The sequence below is a fragment of the Lathyrus oleraceus genome, chromosome 1 (genome assembly GCF_024323335.1).
Source record: "Lathyrus oleraceus cultivar Zhongwan6 chromosome 1, CAAS_Psat_ZW6_1.0, whole genome shotgun sequence".
Taxonomy (NCBI): Eukaryota; Viridiplantae; Streptophyta; class Magnoliopsida; order Fabales; family Fabaceae; genus Lathyrus; species Lathyrus oleraceus.
In genome coordinates, this window is record NC_066579.1 from 352,652,415 (window position 1) to 352,666,777 (window position 14,363).

A 14,363-nucleotide genomic window follows, 5' to 3' on the forward strand; every position below is an offset into this window, starting at 1 on the left:
GAAGAGGAGCTTTGAGTGAGGGTAGTGAGAGAGATTGTAGAGGTTCTAAGAGAAAAATGCAAGTGTGTGTAAGCGTGTGTTTGAAGTGATTGAATGAGGGGTGAAGAGGAGGTTATATAGGGAAGAGGTTCAGATCAAATATTGGATTGGAGTGAGGTTAGGAGTTAGCTAGGAATGACTCACTAAGTTAACTAAAAACTCAGTTAGTTGGATGTCTTGAGCTCAGGGAAAAGATTGGTAGTTATGCATTAGTGAAGTTTGATTAGTTCAGTTCAGTTCAGTTAAATTATGTCATGGTTAGTGTTGAACCTGAAGGTGAATCATTAAACCTACACCCTTAAAACCTCCCTTATCAGTTGAGCTACTTTATAGGTGGTGGAAATGGGGCCAAGCGGCATTCAGGTAGCCCTACAGTAGCAAAACAAGGTGACTTCATGAGATCTTATTGTAAGACCCCAATTTTGACCCTAAGATCCCTCATGGCATCATAACATTGCATTTGCATTGCCTCAAGGATCTTTAGCATCTTGGTTCCCTTTGCCTTTGGGTGGGACTCCTTGTGATTGGTTTGAGATCACCAAGCATGCTTGAATTATACATCATTGTTTCTCTTACTTTTGTTTACTAACCAAAAGCACAAAAATGTGTCACTAACATCTTTTGTTTGAAGCTTGAGTATCATCCAAGACACTTTGTGGGTTCTATTTAGATGATCAGTCAACACAAGGGAATGGCTTGAGATACTTCCAACAGGTTCAAATGGGGTCTATTCGTCAATCAAAACGTTAATCTTAAAGGAGCAAAAGTTTGTTCATGAGCTGTCATGCTCGCTAGGCGAGCAGTATGGGTCGCCTAGCGAGTCCCAAGAAAAGCCACCAGAATCACCTATGCTCAGAGGAATTTCTTGAACTGTCATGCTCGCTAGGCGAAGCCCACGTGTTTTAAAAAAAAAAGAACGAAAAAAAAACGAAAAACGAAAAAAATAAATAAATAAATAAAATATAACAGAAAACTTTTGGACTTGGGCCTCTCTCATTTGAGCCCACAGGTCCACAAAAATCTGGTTATAAATTCAGAGTTTCAGTGAAACAAAAGGCAATTCTATTCCTATTACCCTGCCAGGGAAAAATATAGTGAGAGAAGAACTAACAGAGTTCAGAGCAACCTCTAGAGACTGAAGGGAACTCATCGGCAAAGAACCAATTCCCTCTCATATAAACCCTAAGAGTGCTTTGCAAACCCAACCGGGAAATTCAATTTCATTCGATCTCTCCAGTCAGGTTTGCCTTATTCCCATTACTTTATGCTTTTAATTTGAATGCTCTGAATGTATGAGGTATTATGGGTGAATTTGATACCCTTTTGATGCATGTGTTTGACAAGAGGTTTAGGCCTCCTACCCTTGGTTGCTTCTTGTGAGCTTTTTGTGAATTTTAATGGCATGATTCATGTGGTTACATTTTGATTTGGGGGCAACTCTTGATTACCCTATCTTGTTTCTCTAACCTGTTTGTTGAGTTTTTTTGTGAGGGCTCACATGACTCTTGTAGAGATGGCTTGCCTGGTGTTCCACTTTATTTGTGGGATACCACCTGGAGGTTTATTCCGATTACCTGTACTAACTCACTTTCTTTGATGGTGCTAGCTTGAGAGATCTCTGGGTTTCTTATTCCTTTATTTGTTGTTGCTTCGGATCTTTATCCGTACGGTAGATCTCTCGATCCCTTTACTTTTCCCGCATGTTACCGATTTCTTAGGTTTCGTATAGCCTCTCGTGGCATGTCATTTAAGGTAGCGCGGTTCCTTCATCTAAGACTGCCTTTTTGCATGAGCATCCCTAAACACCCCAAACTCATTGATTTTTCTTCTCCTAAGAACACGTTATCTCCTTCTACTACAGGCAAGTAAGTCTCCAAAGGTCGAGCATCCGGTAGATTGCGTAGTAACGTCGTTCACCCCAAAACACAACCCTTACCCCGTAGTTAGTCGAACTACGTTTTGCTCTGATTTTCATCCCAGGTGAGATACGTAGGCATAAGACGCGATGTCTTAGCGAGCACACTCCTCTTTAACCCATAGGTAGCCGAGCTACGAAGACTCTGATTCTCAGATTCAGATGAGATACGTATGCAGTGGATGCGACGTCCGTGCGAGTCATTTTCTTTTGACCCTTCTTTTAGTAAGTAGTACATTAGATAAACATACACGCTTTTCTCATCCCTTCAATCATGTTTGCACAAATAAATTTTCAAAAAAAAAAACAACAACCTTTGCAACAAATGTGAAAAGGGCTCCCTAGGAGTACCTAGGATGCTCCGGGTGCCTAACACCTTCCCATTGCATAACCAACCCCCTTACCCAGATCTCTGACATTTTTACTAGTTTTTGATTCGATAAAACTTTTAGGTTTTTGTTCGCTTTCTAACCATTCCTTTGGATAAATAGAAGTGTGGTGGTGACTCGACTTGTATGATTTAACTTGGATTTAGTCAATATCTCTAATGGTAACGAATACCCCGCTACAGAAAAGTGGCGACTCTGCTGGGAAATTTATCCGAGTGGGTTTTGCCTACTTTTCATATTTGTTGTATTGTATTGTATATGTATTTATTTTTTTGTGACATATTTTTGTGCAATTTGGGATTACTGTATTGTATGTAATGATTGAATTGTTTGAATATTAATTCTTTGTGTGCTTGGTGATCTTTGTGAGATGAGTTCTATACCCAAACTCGAGTGCACTTAGGATAGGAGAATGGCATAGTCTTGTCGACTTGTGTGGAGTTATTCCTTAGCAAGTTGACTTGCAAGCCCATTCACTTGGTGGAGGTCATATTGGGATCAATAATGTCACACAAGTAAGTTGTGGTTAGACATTACTCTTTCCAATATAGACCTTAGAAGCCAAGGACCTTAGTTTACCAAACCCATCTTGGCCTATTCGTAGGATGTAGTGCGAAAGTCGTTTAAGTGTAAGATTTGATACGATTGTTACGCGATACTACACTCATAAGAGTCTCTCTTGAGAATATTTTTGGAATACGAGTAGTCGTTTCTCTGATAATATCCAAAAGATGGGATGATGACTATGGGAACCTTTTGTAGAACATGTTTGGCAGGTTTAAACCTTAGTACACTCCCTTTGGGTGGTTCTTAACCTAAACTCCATGCTCGTGACTTGCAACAAACCCTTGATTCATGGTTGATCCGTTTAGGTATCCTTAATATCAATGGAACTTGGGTGTTGATAAGGTGTAAACCATAATCCACCAAAATGGATGATTGATATTAAGGATAACATGATCCATCCCATGACCTTTGTTTGGTGTGCTTTGCTTGATCCTTGAGTGTGATTGTTGCATCCATGCATTCATGCACCCATTTGCATTCATATCATCAAAATAATAAGTAAATTTTCAAGGAACTTAAGGGGTTTATTTGCAAAATTTTCAGACATGGAAAGACAAAGAAGGAATACAAAGAAGTACAGCTTCAGGCAACCAGATTTGAAAGAGTTAAGGAATCTGACATCCTATGTATTAGATCCTTTGGGTTTCAAGGCTCGTTTCGGGAAGCTTCTTCCTCTTCTGACCACTCAGGTAGATGAAGGATTGATGAGTGTATTGGTGCAGTTTTACGATCCTTTGTACCGTTGCTTCACGTTTCCGGATTTTCAGCTTTTACCTACACTTGAGGAGTATGCTTACCTTGTGGGTATACCTATTCTAGACCAGTTGCCGTTCAGTGGCTTGGAAAGGGTTCCCACTTCTCAAGAGATAGCAGACATGTTACACATAGATGAATCTCTGGTTGGTGCTCATATGACTACCAAAGGTGGAATTCAAGGTCTCCCTTCTGAGTTCCTCATTGCTCAAGCTACTATGTATGGGAAGGCCATGAGTGAGGACGCCTTTGAGGCCATATTTGTACTTCTCATCTATGGATTGGTATTGTTCCCCAACATCGACAAGTTTGTTGATGTGAACGCTATTAGGATCTTCTCTACTCTTAATCCTGTTCCGACTCTGTCTGGCGATACCTACTTCTCTTTGCATATGAGGAATGCAAAGGGTGGTGGCGCCATTGTGTGTTGTTTGCCTCTGTTGTATAAGTGGTTTAATTCTCACTTACCTCAGACGGTCGCTTTCAAGGAGAACAAGGAATGTCTACGGTGGTCCACGAGACTTATGTCTCTCACTAATGATGATATCTCTTGGTATAACCGTGTGTATGATGGTATGCAGATTATTGACTCTTGTGGCGAATTCTCCAATGTACCTCTTCTTGGTACACGTGGTGGGATTAACTACAATCCTGTTTTGGCATGTCGGCAGCTTGGGTTCCCCTTAAAGGATAAACCCAATAACATTCGTTAGAGGGTGTATTCTTTCAGGATGGTAAAGATCCCCAAGGCTTGAAAGCTAGGATGGTCCGCGCTTAACACAAGATTCATAGGAAAGGAAGGAAAGAGTTAGGTCCTAAGAATTGCATCGCTTTGGAGCCTTACACTATTTGGGTTAGGAAGAGGGCGTCTGAGTATCTCATGCCTTACGAGTATCCGAGACCTACACCTATGATTATGGCTGGGCCCTCAACCCTCCTTAATCAAGGAGTAGAGGAGTTGAGAGACGAAGACCGTTCACGTGCCTGGATCCCTGAACGTGAAGAGTTGCTTCAGCAGATTAAGGAGAAGGATGCGTTGATTGAGTTTCTTGAGCATCAGGTTATTGATGACCCTGATGATGTATGGACTTCTCTACTTCCTCAGTCTTCTAAGTTCTGGAAGAGGAGGTATGATCGACTCGCCGAAGAGAAGGCCAATATGGAGGCAACCTACGAGAGGGAGGTGAAGAGACTTCGTGCATCTTATCTTCCTGTGTCCCGAGCTTTAGATGATTGTTTCTAGGGATCCATAGGATGATTATTTTCCTTTTCTCTTGTTCATGATTGACGATGCCGCACTTTTTTTCCCTGATATTATTTGATGAGATATTTCCATATGTGATAAAATGCTTAATATTTCCAGAATTTGCAAATAAAACTCTAAAGTTCCTTTGAAATAAAAAACAAATCATATGCACAAGCATTGCATGCATCATATGCATAAGCATGTTTTGTTTCCGGTCCCTTGCCCTGTGGTCTAACCCTGTGTCCTTCATTTATTTTGAAGACAAGATGACCCACCGGTACTACCCTAGAGCCAATATTTCAAGACTAATGGATCACTTAGAGCAAGAGAACCGCGAGCTGAAAGAGGAAGGGGCCAGATTGACTGCCCTAATGGAGTCACTCATGGCTGCCCAGAGCCAGTCTTCTCCGAAACCTTCAACTACTCCCCAGAGGACAGTTATCTCCGAGATTGTCTCCTTTATTATGCCCGTTGCCAGTGCACACTTTGTTCCTACAGCCATGCCAACCAGGTTCCCATGGGGGATGCCTCCCAATTTCATGCCTGAGGGTCCTGTTCCTACCTTTGCTTCTCTGCCGGCATCTATCCCGGTCCTTGTCGTTCCTCCTCCTGTCGTGCATACTTTGCCCAGGGTAGACGACACCATCTATCATTCTGAGCCTTCTGAGGGTCCATATGTTTATGAGAAGATGGATGCTATGAATGATCAATTTCTTGAGCTTCGCAAGGAATTGAAAACTCTTAGAGGGAAGGATCTTTTCGGCAAGTCTGCTGCCGAACTCTGCTTGGTTCCAAATGTGAAGATCCCTGTGAAATTCAAGGTCCCTGATTTTGAAAAGTACAAAGGAAATATTTGTCCTCTCAGCCACCTGGTCATGTATGCCAGGAAGATGTCGACTCAAACCGATAATGACCAACTACTCATCCACTACTTTCAGGACAGTCTGTCTGGTGCCGCTTTGCGTTGGTACATGGGTTTAGACAGCGTGAACATCCGATCCTTCAATGATCTCGGCGAAGCCTTCGTCAAGCAGTACAAGTACAACGTGGATATGGCTCCCGATAGAGATCAATTGAGAGCCATGTCCCAGAAGGATAAAGAAACATTTAAGGAGTACGCCCAGAGGTGGCGAGAGGTGGCAGCACAGATCGTGCCTCCGCTAGAAGAGAAAGAGATGACTAAGATCTTTTTGGAGACTTTAAGTTCTTTTTATTATGAGCGGATGATTGCTAGCGCTCCTTCTGACTTCACCGAGATGGTGAATATGGGGATGCGTCTAGAAGAATGGGTCTGTGAATGACGGTTAACGAGAGAAGAAGGCTCTTCTGCCAAACGTTATGGGGCGTTTGCAAAGAAGAAAGATGGAGAGGCACATGCTGTGATCTCCCATGAGAAACCAAGAAGACCCTCTATGAGGAGGAAGATTGTGCGTCCCGCCAGTAACCAGCACCAGGTGGCTCATATAGCACCTATTTTCAGAGACAATCAACAGTATCAACAACATAGTAACAATCAGCAACCACATCCACAATATCAGCAACAACAGCATCGACCGCAGCAGTAGGCCTACCAGCCTCGAAACAGTAATACAACCAGCACGAGTTACGAGAGGAAAAGGGTCACCTTCGATCCTATTCCTATGACGTACGCAGAGTTATATCCCTCTTTGATAGAAAGGAAGTTAATTACTCCGAGAGACCCACCGGTTATACCTACTAACCCTCAGTGGTGGTATAACCCCGAATTGCATTGTATTTACCATTCTGGTGGTCCCAGCCACGACGTGGAGAATTGTTACCCTTTGAAGACCAAGGTTCAAGACCTTGTGAGGTGTGGTATTCTATGTTTTGAGGACGTAGGCCCTAATGTGAAGAAGAACCCATTGCCCGAACATGGGAAATCTGTCAACATGGTCCAGGGTTGCCCTGGAAAATACAAGGTCAAATATGTCAGTCATATTCAACAGTCTCTGGTCCAGATGCATCATTTGTTGTGTGACTACAGTCATTATGAGCATGACCATGATAGATGTCGAGTCTGCTCTGTTAACCGATTAGGTTGTTGCCAGGTGCGCAAGGATGTTCAGGAAATGCTGGACGAAGGAGTCATTGAGATCCTTCAAAACAGGAATGTTGATGAAAATGAGCCTGAGGTCAATGTGATCTCCCCAGTGTTCTGGATAGTCGAGCCTGTTATCATCAAGTACAATGGTAGCAAGCAGAAGGCTTCTCCCGCTCTGATCATTAAGCCTGCTGGTCATGTGCCTTACTCCTCTGAAAAGGCAGTTCCCTATCGCTACAACGCCGTAGCAGTAGAGAATAGGAAAGAGGTATCCTTGCCCTCTTCTTCTTTTGTGAATATTGCCGATGTTAGCGGTGTGACCCGTAGTGGCCGTGTATTTTCAGCACTGTCGAAGCCTCAAATTAATGCTGATTTTGTTGAACGCCCGATCGGGAACGCTGTGAATTCTCCGAAGCCGGCACTTGCTGTTAAGTCCTCCTCCGTACTGAAAACTCCTACTTCTGTTGGCTCAAGTGGCAATGTGAAAGAAGACTATGATGAGATGCTGAGGCTCATCAAAAGGAGCGAGTACAATGTTGTAGACCAACTTCTACAAACGCCATCCAAAATATCTGTGTTATCCTTACTCTTAAATTCAGAACCACACCGAGAGGCTCTGCAGAAGGTGTTGGATGTGGCATATGTGGATCACGGTGTCACTTTGGAGCAATTCGATAGCATTGTTGCAAACATTACTGCTTGCAACAACCTGAGCTTTTGTGACTCTGATCTCCCTGAGGAGGGAAGAGACCACAACATGGCTTTACACATATCTATGAATTGCAAAGACGATGCCATGTCCAATGTGCTGGTGGACACCGGGTCATCATTGAACGTATTGCCAAAGTCCACTCTCTCAAAGCTATCATATCAAGGGCCTCCCATGAGGCAGAGTGGAGTAGTTGTGAAGGCTTTCGATGGGTCTCGCAAAACTGTGATTGGGGAAGTTGATCTCCCAATCAAGATCGGACCAAGTGATTTCCAGATTACCTTCCAGGTTATGGACATTCACCCATCGTATAGTTGTCTCTTAGGCAGACCATGGATTCACGAGGCAGGCGCCGTGACGTTCACCCTACACCAGAAATTGAAATTCATGAAAAACAAGAAGCTGGTGGTGGTAGGGGGAGAAAGGGCTCTCCTGGTTAGCCATTTGTCTTCCTTCTCTTATATAGATGCTAAGGTTGAAATTGGAACTCCTTTCCAAGATTTATCTATAGCTGAGCCTATTGAGAAGAGAACTCCTTCATTTGCTTCCTACAAAGATGCAAATTTGGCCATTGAGCGTGGTGCAACCACTGGTTTAGGAAAAATGATTGAGTTAGAAGACAACGAGTCCCGGGCTGGCATAGGTTTTTCTTCTGGTACTTTCAACAAGCAAGGGTTATTCAAGAGTGGAGGTTTCATCCACACTGGTCTAGATGAGGAGGTTGTTGCCGTTTTAGAAGAAGATACAAAGGATTCTGGCAATTTCATCATCCCTGGAGGGGTCTGCAACAATTGGGTCGCTGTGGATATTCCAACAGTTGTCCATAAGTCAACGTAATAATCACTTTGTTTAAAAACCCTTCTCCCATGCCAAAAGGAGGAGTGATGACATTGTTGGCGCATAAGTACAATGATATTTTCATCAATAAATTCATGTTAAATATTTGTTTTTCCCATTTATTGTCCCTTTTTACTTTTTGCATGAAAATGGTGATCACATAAAATCCTAAAAATAAGAATAAAATCAATCTTTTCATCTGCATAATGATTTGCTTTGTTTGAATTCTAAAGCTTTTCATATCCAAAATCATTATGCAGGTTGATTTCTAAACCCATTGAACATAATGACCCAACACCATCTCCCAATTTTGAATTCCCTGTATTTGAGGCAGAGGAAGATGATGTTGAAGAGATTCCTGATGAGATCACCCGGCTTCTTGAGCATGAAGAGAAGATCATTCATCCGCATCTTGAGAATCTAGAAACAGTCAACTTGGGGTCTGAAGATTGTGTGCGAGAGGTAACGATTGGGGCACTTCTGGAAGAATCTGTTAAGAAGGGGTTGATTAAGTTGCTACGAGAATATGTTGACGTCTTTGCCTGGTCATATGAAGACATGCTTGGCCTAGATACTGATATTGTGCAACATTTCTTGCCCTTGAAGCCTGAGTGCGTGCCTGTGAAGCAGAAGCTCAGAAGAACTCATCCTGATATGGCAGTGAAGATCAAAGAGGAAGTTCAGAAGCAAATTGATGCGGGGTTCCTGGTGACTTCTATATATCCTCAATGGGTTGCCAATATTGTACCCGTGCCTAAGAAAGATGGAAAAGTCCGGATGTGTGTGGACTATAGAGACTTGAATAAAGCTAGTCTGAAAGATGATTTCCCTCTACCACATATTGATATGTTGGTAGACAATACAGCTAAATTCAAAGTCTTCTCGTTTATGGATGGATTTTCCGGATATAATCAGATTAAAATGGCACCCGAGGATATGGAGAAGACAACATTCATCACACCTTGGTGAACATTTTGTTATCGAGTGATGCCCTTCGGTTTGAAGAATGCCGGAGCCACGTATCAACGAGCTATGACCACCTTGTTTCACGATATGATGCTGTAACACCCCAAAATTTGCCCTCCTTATTCAACACAAGGGAAAGACTTGAGTTACTTCCAACAGGGGTCTATTCGTCAGTCAAAACGTTAATCTTGAAGGAGCAAAGGTTTGTTCATGAGTTGTCATGCTCGCTAGGCGAAGCCCACGTGTTATGCAAACAAACAAACAAAATTAAATAAATAAATAAATAAAATAAATAAATAAATAAATAAAAGAAAAAATCTCAGACTTGGACCTCTCTCAAAAGCCCACTAAGCTACCAATATTAGGCTATAAATACTAGAGTTTTCATTGAAACAAAACCCTCGACAAAACCTGAAGAGAAACCTAGACAGAGAGAGTGAGAATTAATCTGCAGCAACCTCCAGGCAACTCTGAAAGGTTCATTCTGACTCACACACTTTCAGCTCAAGCAAACCCTAACATTGGTTTGCAAATCCAGTCGTGCCATTTGATTTCAACCGATCTCTCCAATCAGGTTTGCCCTATATCCATCATCTTTATGCCTTTAATTTGAATGCTCTAAATGTATGAGGTATTATGGGTGAATTTGATACCCTTTTGATGCATGTGTTCGACAAGAGGTTTAGGCCTCCTACCCTTGGTTGCTTTGTGTGAGCTTTTTATGAATTTTAATGGCATGATTCATGTGGTTACATATTGATTTGGGGGCAACTCTTGGTTACCCTATTTTGTTTCTCTAACCTGTTTGTTGAGTTTTGTTTTGTGAGGGCTCATATGACTCTTGCAGAGATGGTTTGCCTGGTGTTCCACTTTATTTGTGGGATACCGCCTGGAGGTTTCATTCCGATTACCTGTACTGACTCACTTTCTTTGATGGTGTTAGCTTGGGAGGATCTCAGGGTTTCCTTGTTCCGTTAATTACTGTTACTTCGGATCTTTATCCGTGTGTTACTTTTACATTTTCCCGTATTTTTACCGCTTTCTTAGCTGGAAGACCTCGATAGGAGGCAATGTTTTATGTGTTTACTTTATGCAGGTTCCTTCGTCTAGGATTTCCCTTTTGCATGAGCATCCCTAACCTTACCAACTCATTGATATTTCTTCTCCTAAGAACACGTTTACTCCTTCTACTACATGCGAGTAAGTCTCCAAAGGTCGAGCATCCGGTAGATTGCATAGTAACGTCGTTCACCCCAAAACACAACCCTTAACCCGTAGTTAGCTGAACTACGGCTCACTCTGATTCTCATTCCAGATGAGATACGTAGGCATAAGACGCGATGTCTTAGCAAGCACAATTACCCCTAACCCATAGGTAGCCGAGCTACGAAGACTCTGATTCTCATATTCATATGACATACGTATGCAGTGGATGCGACATCCGTGCGAGTCATTTTCTTTTGACCCCTTTCTTTTAGTAAATAACACATTAGATAAACCCACACCCTTTAGACAAGAACTACAAAAGTGGATCCCGTAGAGTACTACGGATGCGTAGGGGTGCTAATACCTTCCCTTCGCATAATCGACTCCCGAACCCAAGATTTGGTTGCGAGACCCTGTCTTGTCCTTTCCTTTTTCCAGGTTTACTTCGAGCGTTTACTTTCCCTCCTTTGGGATAAATAACGCACGGTGGCGACTCTCCTATCTTTCTTCGCCGGTTGTGTTTTTTCGCATTCCATTTTTCAGGTTGCGACAGCTGGCGACTCTGCTGGGGAACCGGTTTCCCTAAGCGAGTCCCTCCTAGCTTTTGTAGGTTGTTTGTTTATTGGGTGTTTATTCTTTTGTACAGTTATTTATCTTTCAGCATTTACCTGCTTTATTGCATTGTGTACATATGACTGCCGTATCTGCTGGTTCTGTTTGTGAGATGAGTTCTATACCCGAACTCGAGTGCATTTAGGATAGGAGAATGGCATAGTCTTGTTGACTTGTGTGGAGTTATTCCTTAGCAAGTTGACTTGCAAGCCCATTCACTTGGTGAAGGTTATGTTGGGGTCAATAATGTCACACAAGTAAGTTGTGGTTAGACATTACTTTTTCCAATATAGACCTTAGAAGCTAAGGACCTTAGTTTACCAAACCCATCTTGGCCTATTCGTAGGACGTAGTGTGAAAGTCGTTCAAGTGTAAGATTTGATACGATTGTTACGCGATACTACACTCATAAGAGTCTCTCTTGAGAATATTTTTGGAATACGAGTAGTCGTTCCTCCGATAATATCCGAAAGATGGGATTATGACTATGGGAACCTTTTGTAGAACATGTTTGGCAGGTTTAAACCTTAGTACACTCCCTTTGGGTGGTTCTTAACCTAAACTCCATGCTCGTGACTTGCAACAAACCCTTGATTCATGGTTGATCCGTTCAGGTATCCTTAATATCAATGAAACTTGGGTGTTGATAAGGTGTAAACTATAATCCACCAAAAATGGATGGTTGATATTAAGGATAACATGATCCATCCCATGACCTTTGTTTGGTGGGCTTTGCTTGATCCTCTTAATTTCTCTCCAGGCAGTGCAACCTGACAGATGTTTAAGCGGATCCAGCAGTTCTGATTGACATGCCATTGCATTGCATAACATCATCTGCATATTTGCATCCAACATCTCATGCTTATTCATTTGCAGGGTATTCCCTTTTTAAGGGGGGGCCTTAAAATCGAATAAGCAGTGCATCGCATACCATACATTCTAACCCTTGTTTGTTTTGCAGGTGTCACCGTAATGTCTAATGTTTGTTCCCTGTTGCAGGCAGTTATTGGTCCCAAGCGAGTTCACAGGTACCCGACAAAGGAAAACCGTCCACGACTAGCAATGGACCAGATACAGAAAGAACTGACTGATATGCGTGAAAGGATGGATCAGTTCATGACATTGATGACTGGTATGGCAGAAGGCCAGACGAAGCTGAAGGAATTGGTTGAGCAACCGAGGCCCGATCCAGAGGTGGAAATACCAAGTGGTGAGGGGAACCCTGGTAATCTTGGGAACCCTGGTAACCCTGGGAACGCTGATAACCCTGTGAACACTGGAAACGCGGGTAACGCAAATGTTGATGGAAACCCGGGTAATGTTGGCAACACGGGAAATGTTGGGAATGGTATTGGCGGAAGGTACAATGTGAATCAAGGGATTCAGATTAACGGGCGCCCTGTTACTGAAGATTATCAGTATGATCAATTCTCTTTGCACGACGAAGCCCTTGAGACCACTCGCCGCATGGATGAGCTTGCTGAGAAGCTCAAATCTTTGGAGTCTCAAAATTCCTTAGGTTTTGATGTCACCAATCTTGGTCTTGTTCAGGGAGTAAGGATCTCTCACAAGTTCAAACCCCCTACTTTTGGGAAATACAACGGGGCTTCTTGCCCACGCACTCATCTCCAATCTTATCTGGGAAGGTTGGGAGCTCACACTGAAGATGAAAAGCTGTGGATGTACTATTTTGAAGACAGTTTAACTGGAGCTTCTCGTGAATGGTATTCTCATTTGTCTCGTACTACCATCAAGAGCTGGAAAGACTTGGCGGAGGCTTTTGTCAGGCAATATCAATACAACTTGGACATGGCTCCAAATCGGACCTTGTTGCAAGGAATGTCTCAGATTGCCAAGGAGACCTTTAGAGAATATGCTCAGCGTTGGAGACAGATTGCTGCATCCGTCCAACCCCTTATGTCTGAAAGGGAGATGGCGGACATGTTCATAAACACTCTTCAAGGCAATTATATCGAGAGATTGGCTGCTTTCCCGTCAATCAGCTTTACAGAGATAGTGATTGCTGGAGAAAGGATCGAGAGTCTGTTGAAGATGGGCCGAATTCAAGACAACAGTGCTTCCAACTCATCAGTTCCCAAGAAACCGTTTGCTGGTAACGGTCAGCGAAGAAGAGAAGGTGAGACGAGCGTTGTATATGCCGGCAGAGGCAGGGGCAGAGGACGCCCTAATTATTATCAAGATCAAATGGCCGCAGTCACTATTCCAACACTTGTTCCTCAACCGCAGTATCATCCGCAACAGCAACCCAGGTACAACAATCAACAACAAGGAGGTAATCCGGGTCAACAGAGACCCTATCAACAACGTCCAAGGCAGGCGGGCCGGGTCATTGAGCCAATCCCAATGCCTTATTCTGTATTACTTCCCAAGTTGATTGACATGAATCTGGTTACGTTGAGAACTCTGGCCCCACCGGTCGATCCCAACAATCTGCCTAGAGGTTATGATGTCAACGCCAGATGTGCTTTTCACTCCAACGCACCTGGCCATACTACAGATAATTGCAAGGCTCTCCAGCTAAAGGTACAAGATTTGAGAGATGCCCAGGCCATCAATTTTTCTCCGGTGCCTAATGTTATCCAAAACCTGATGCCAACTCACGGCGGGCAGAGGATTAATGTTGTTGATAGTGGGAAAACTTTGAATTTGGTTTCTGATGTGACTAAAGTGAAGACTTCGCTATCGGTGGTCAAAGACCGACTCTTGAAAGGACGGATTTTCCCGGGTTGTGGGGAAGAGTGCAGAAATTGTCAAGACGCCGAGAACGGATGTGATAGTTTGAGAAGGGGTATTCAGCAACTGATAGATGAAGGTTGTCTTCAGTTCGATCAGACCCGTCTAGTGAAGAATGATGTGTCGACAGTGACAATTTATTTCACTCTTGAAGAAATATATGTTCCCGAGAGACCCGCTCCGACAACAATATATTTCCCAGAAGGTACAGAACCAGCAACGGTGAACATCGAAAGTCCAACACCAGTTACAATTTACTCTGACAGCCCTCAACCGGCTTTGGTTAGTCCGGTCACCATCACGGTACC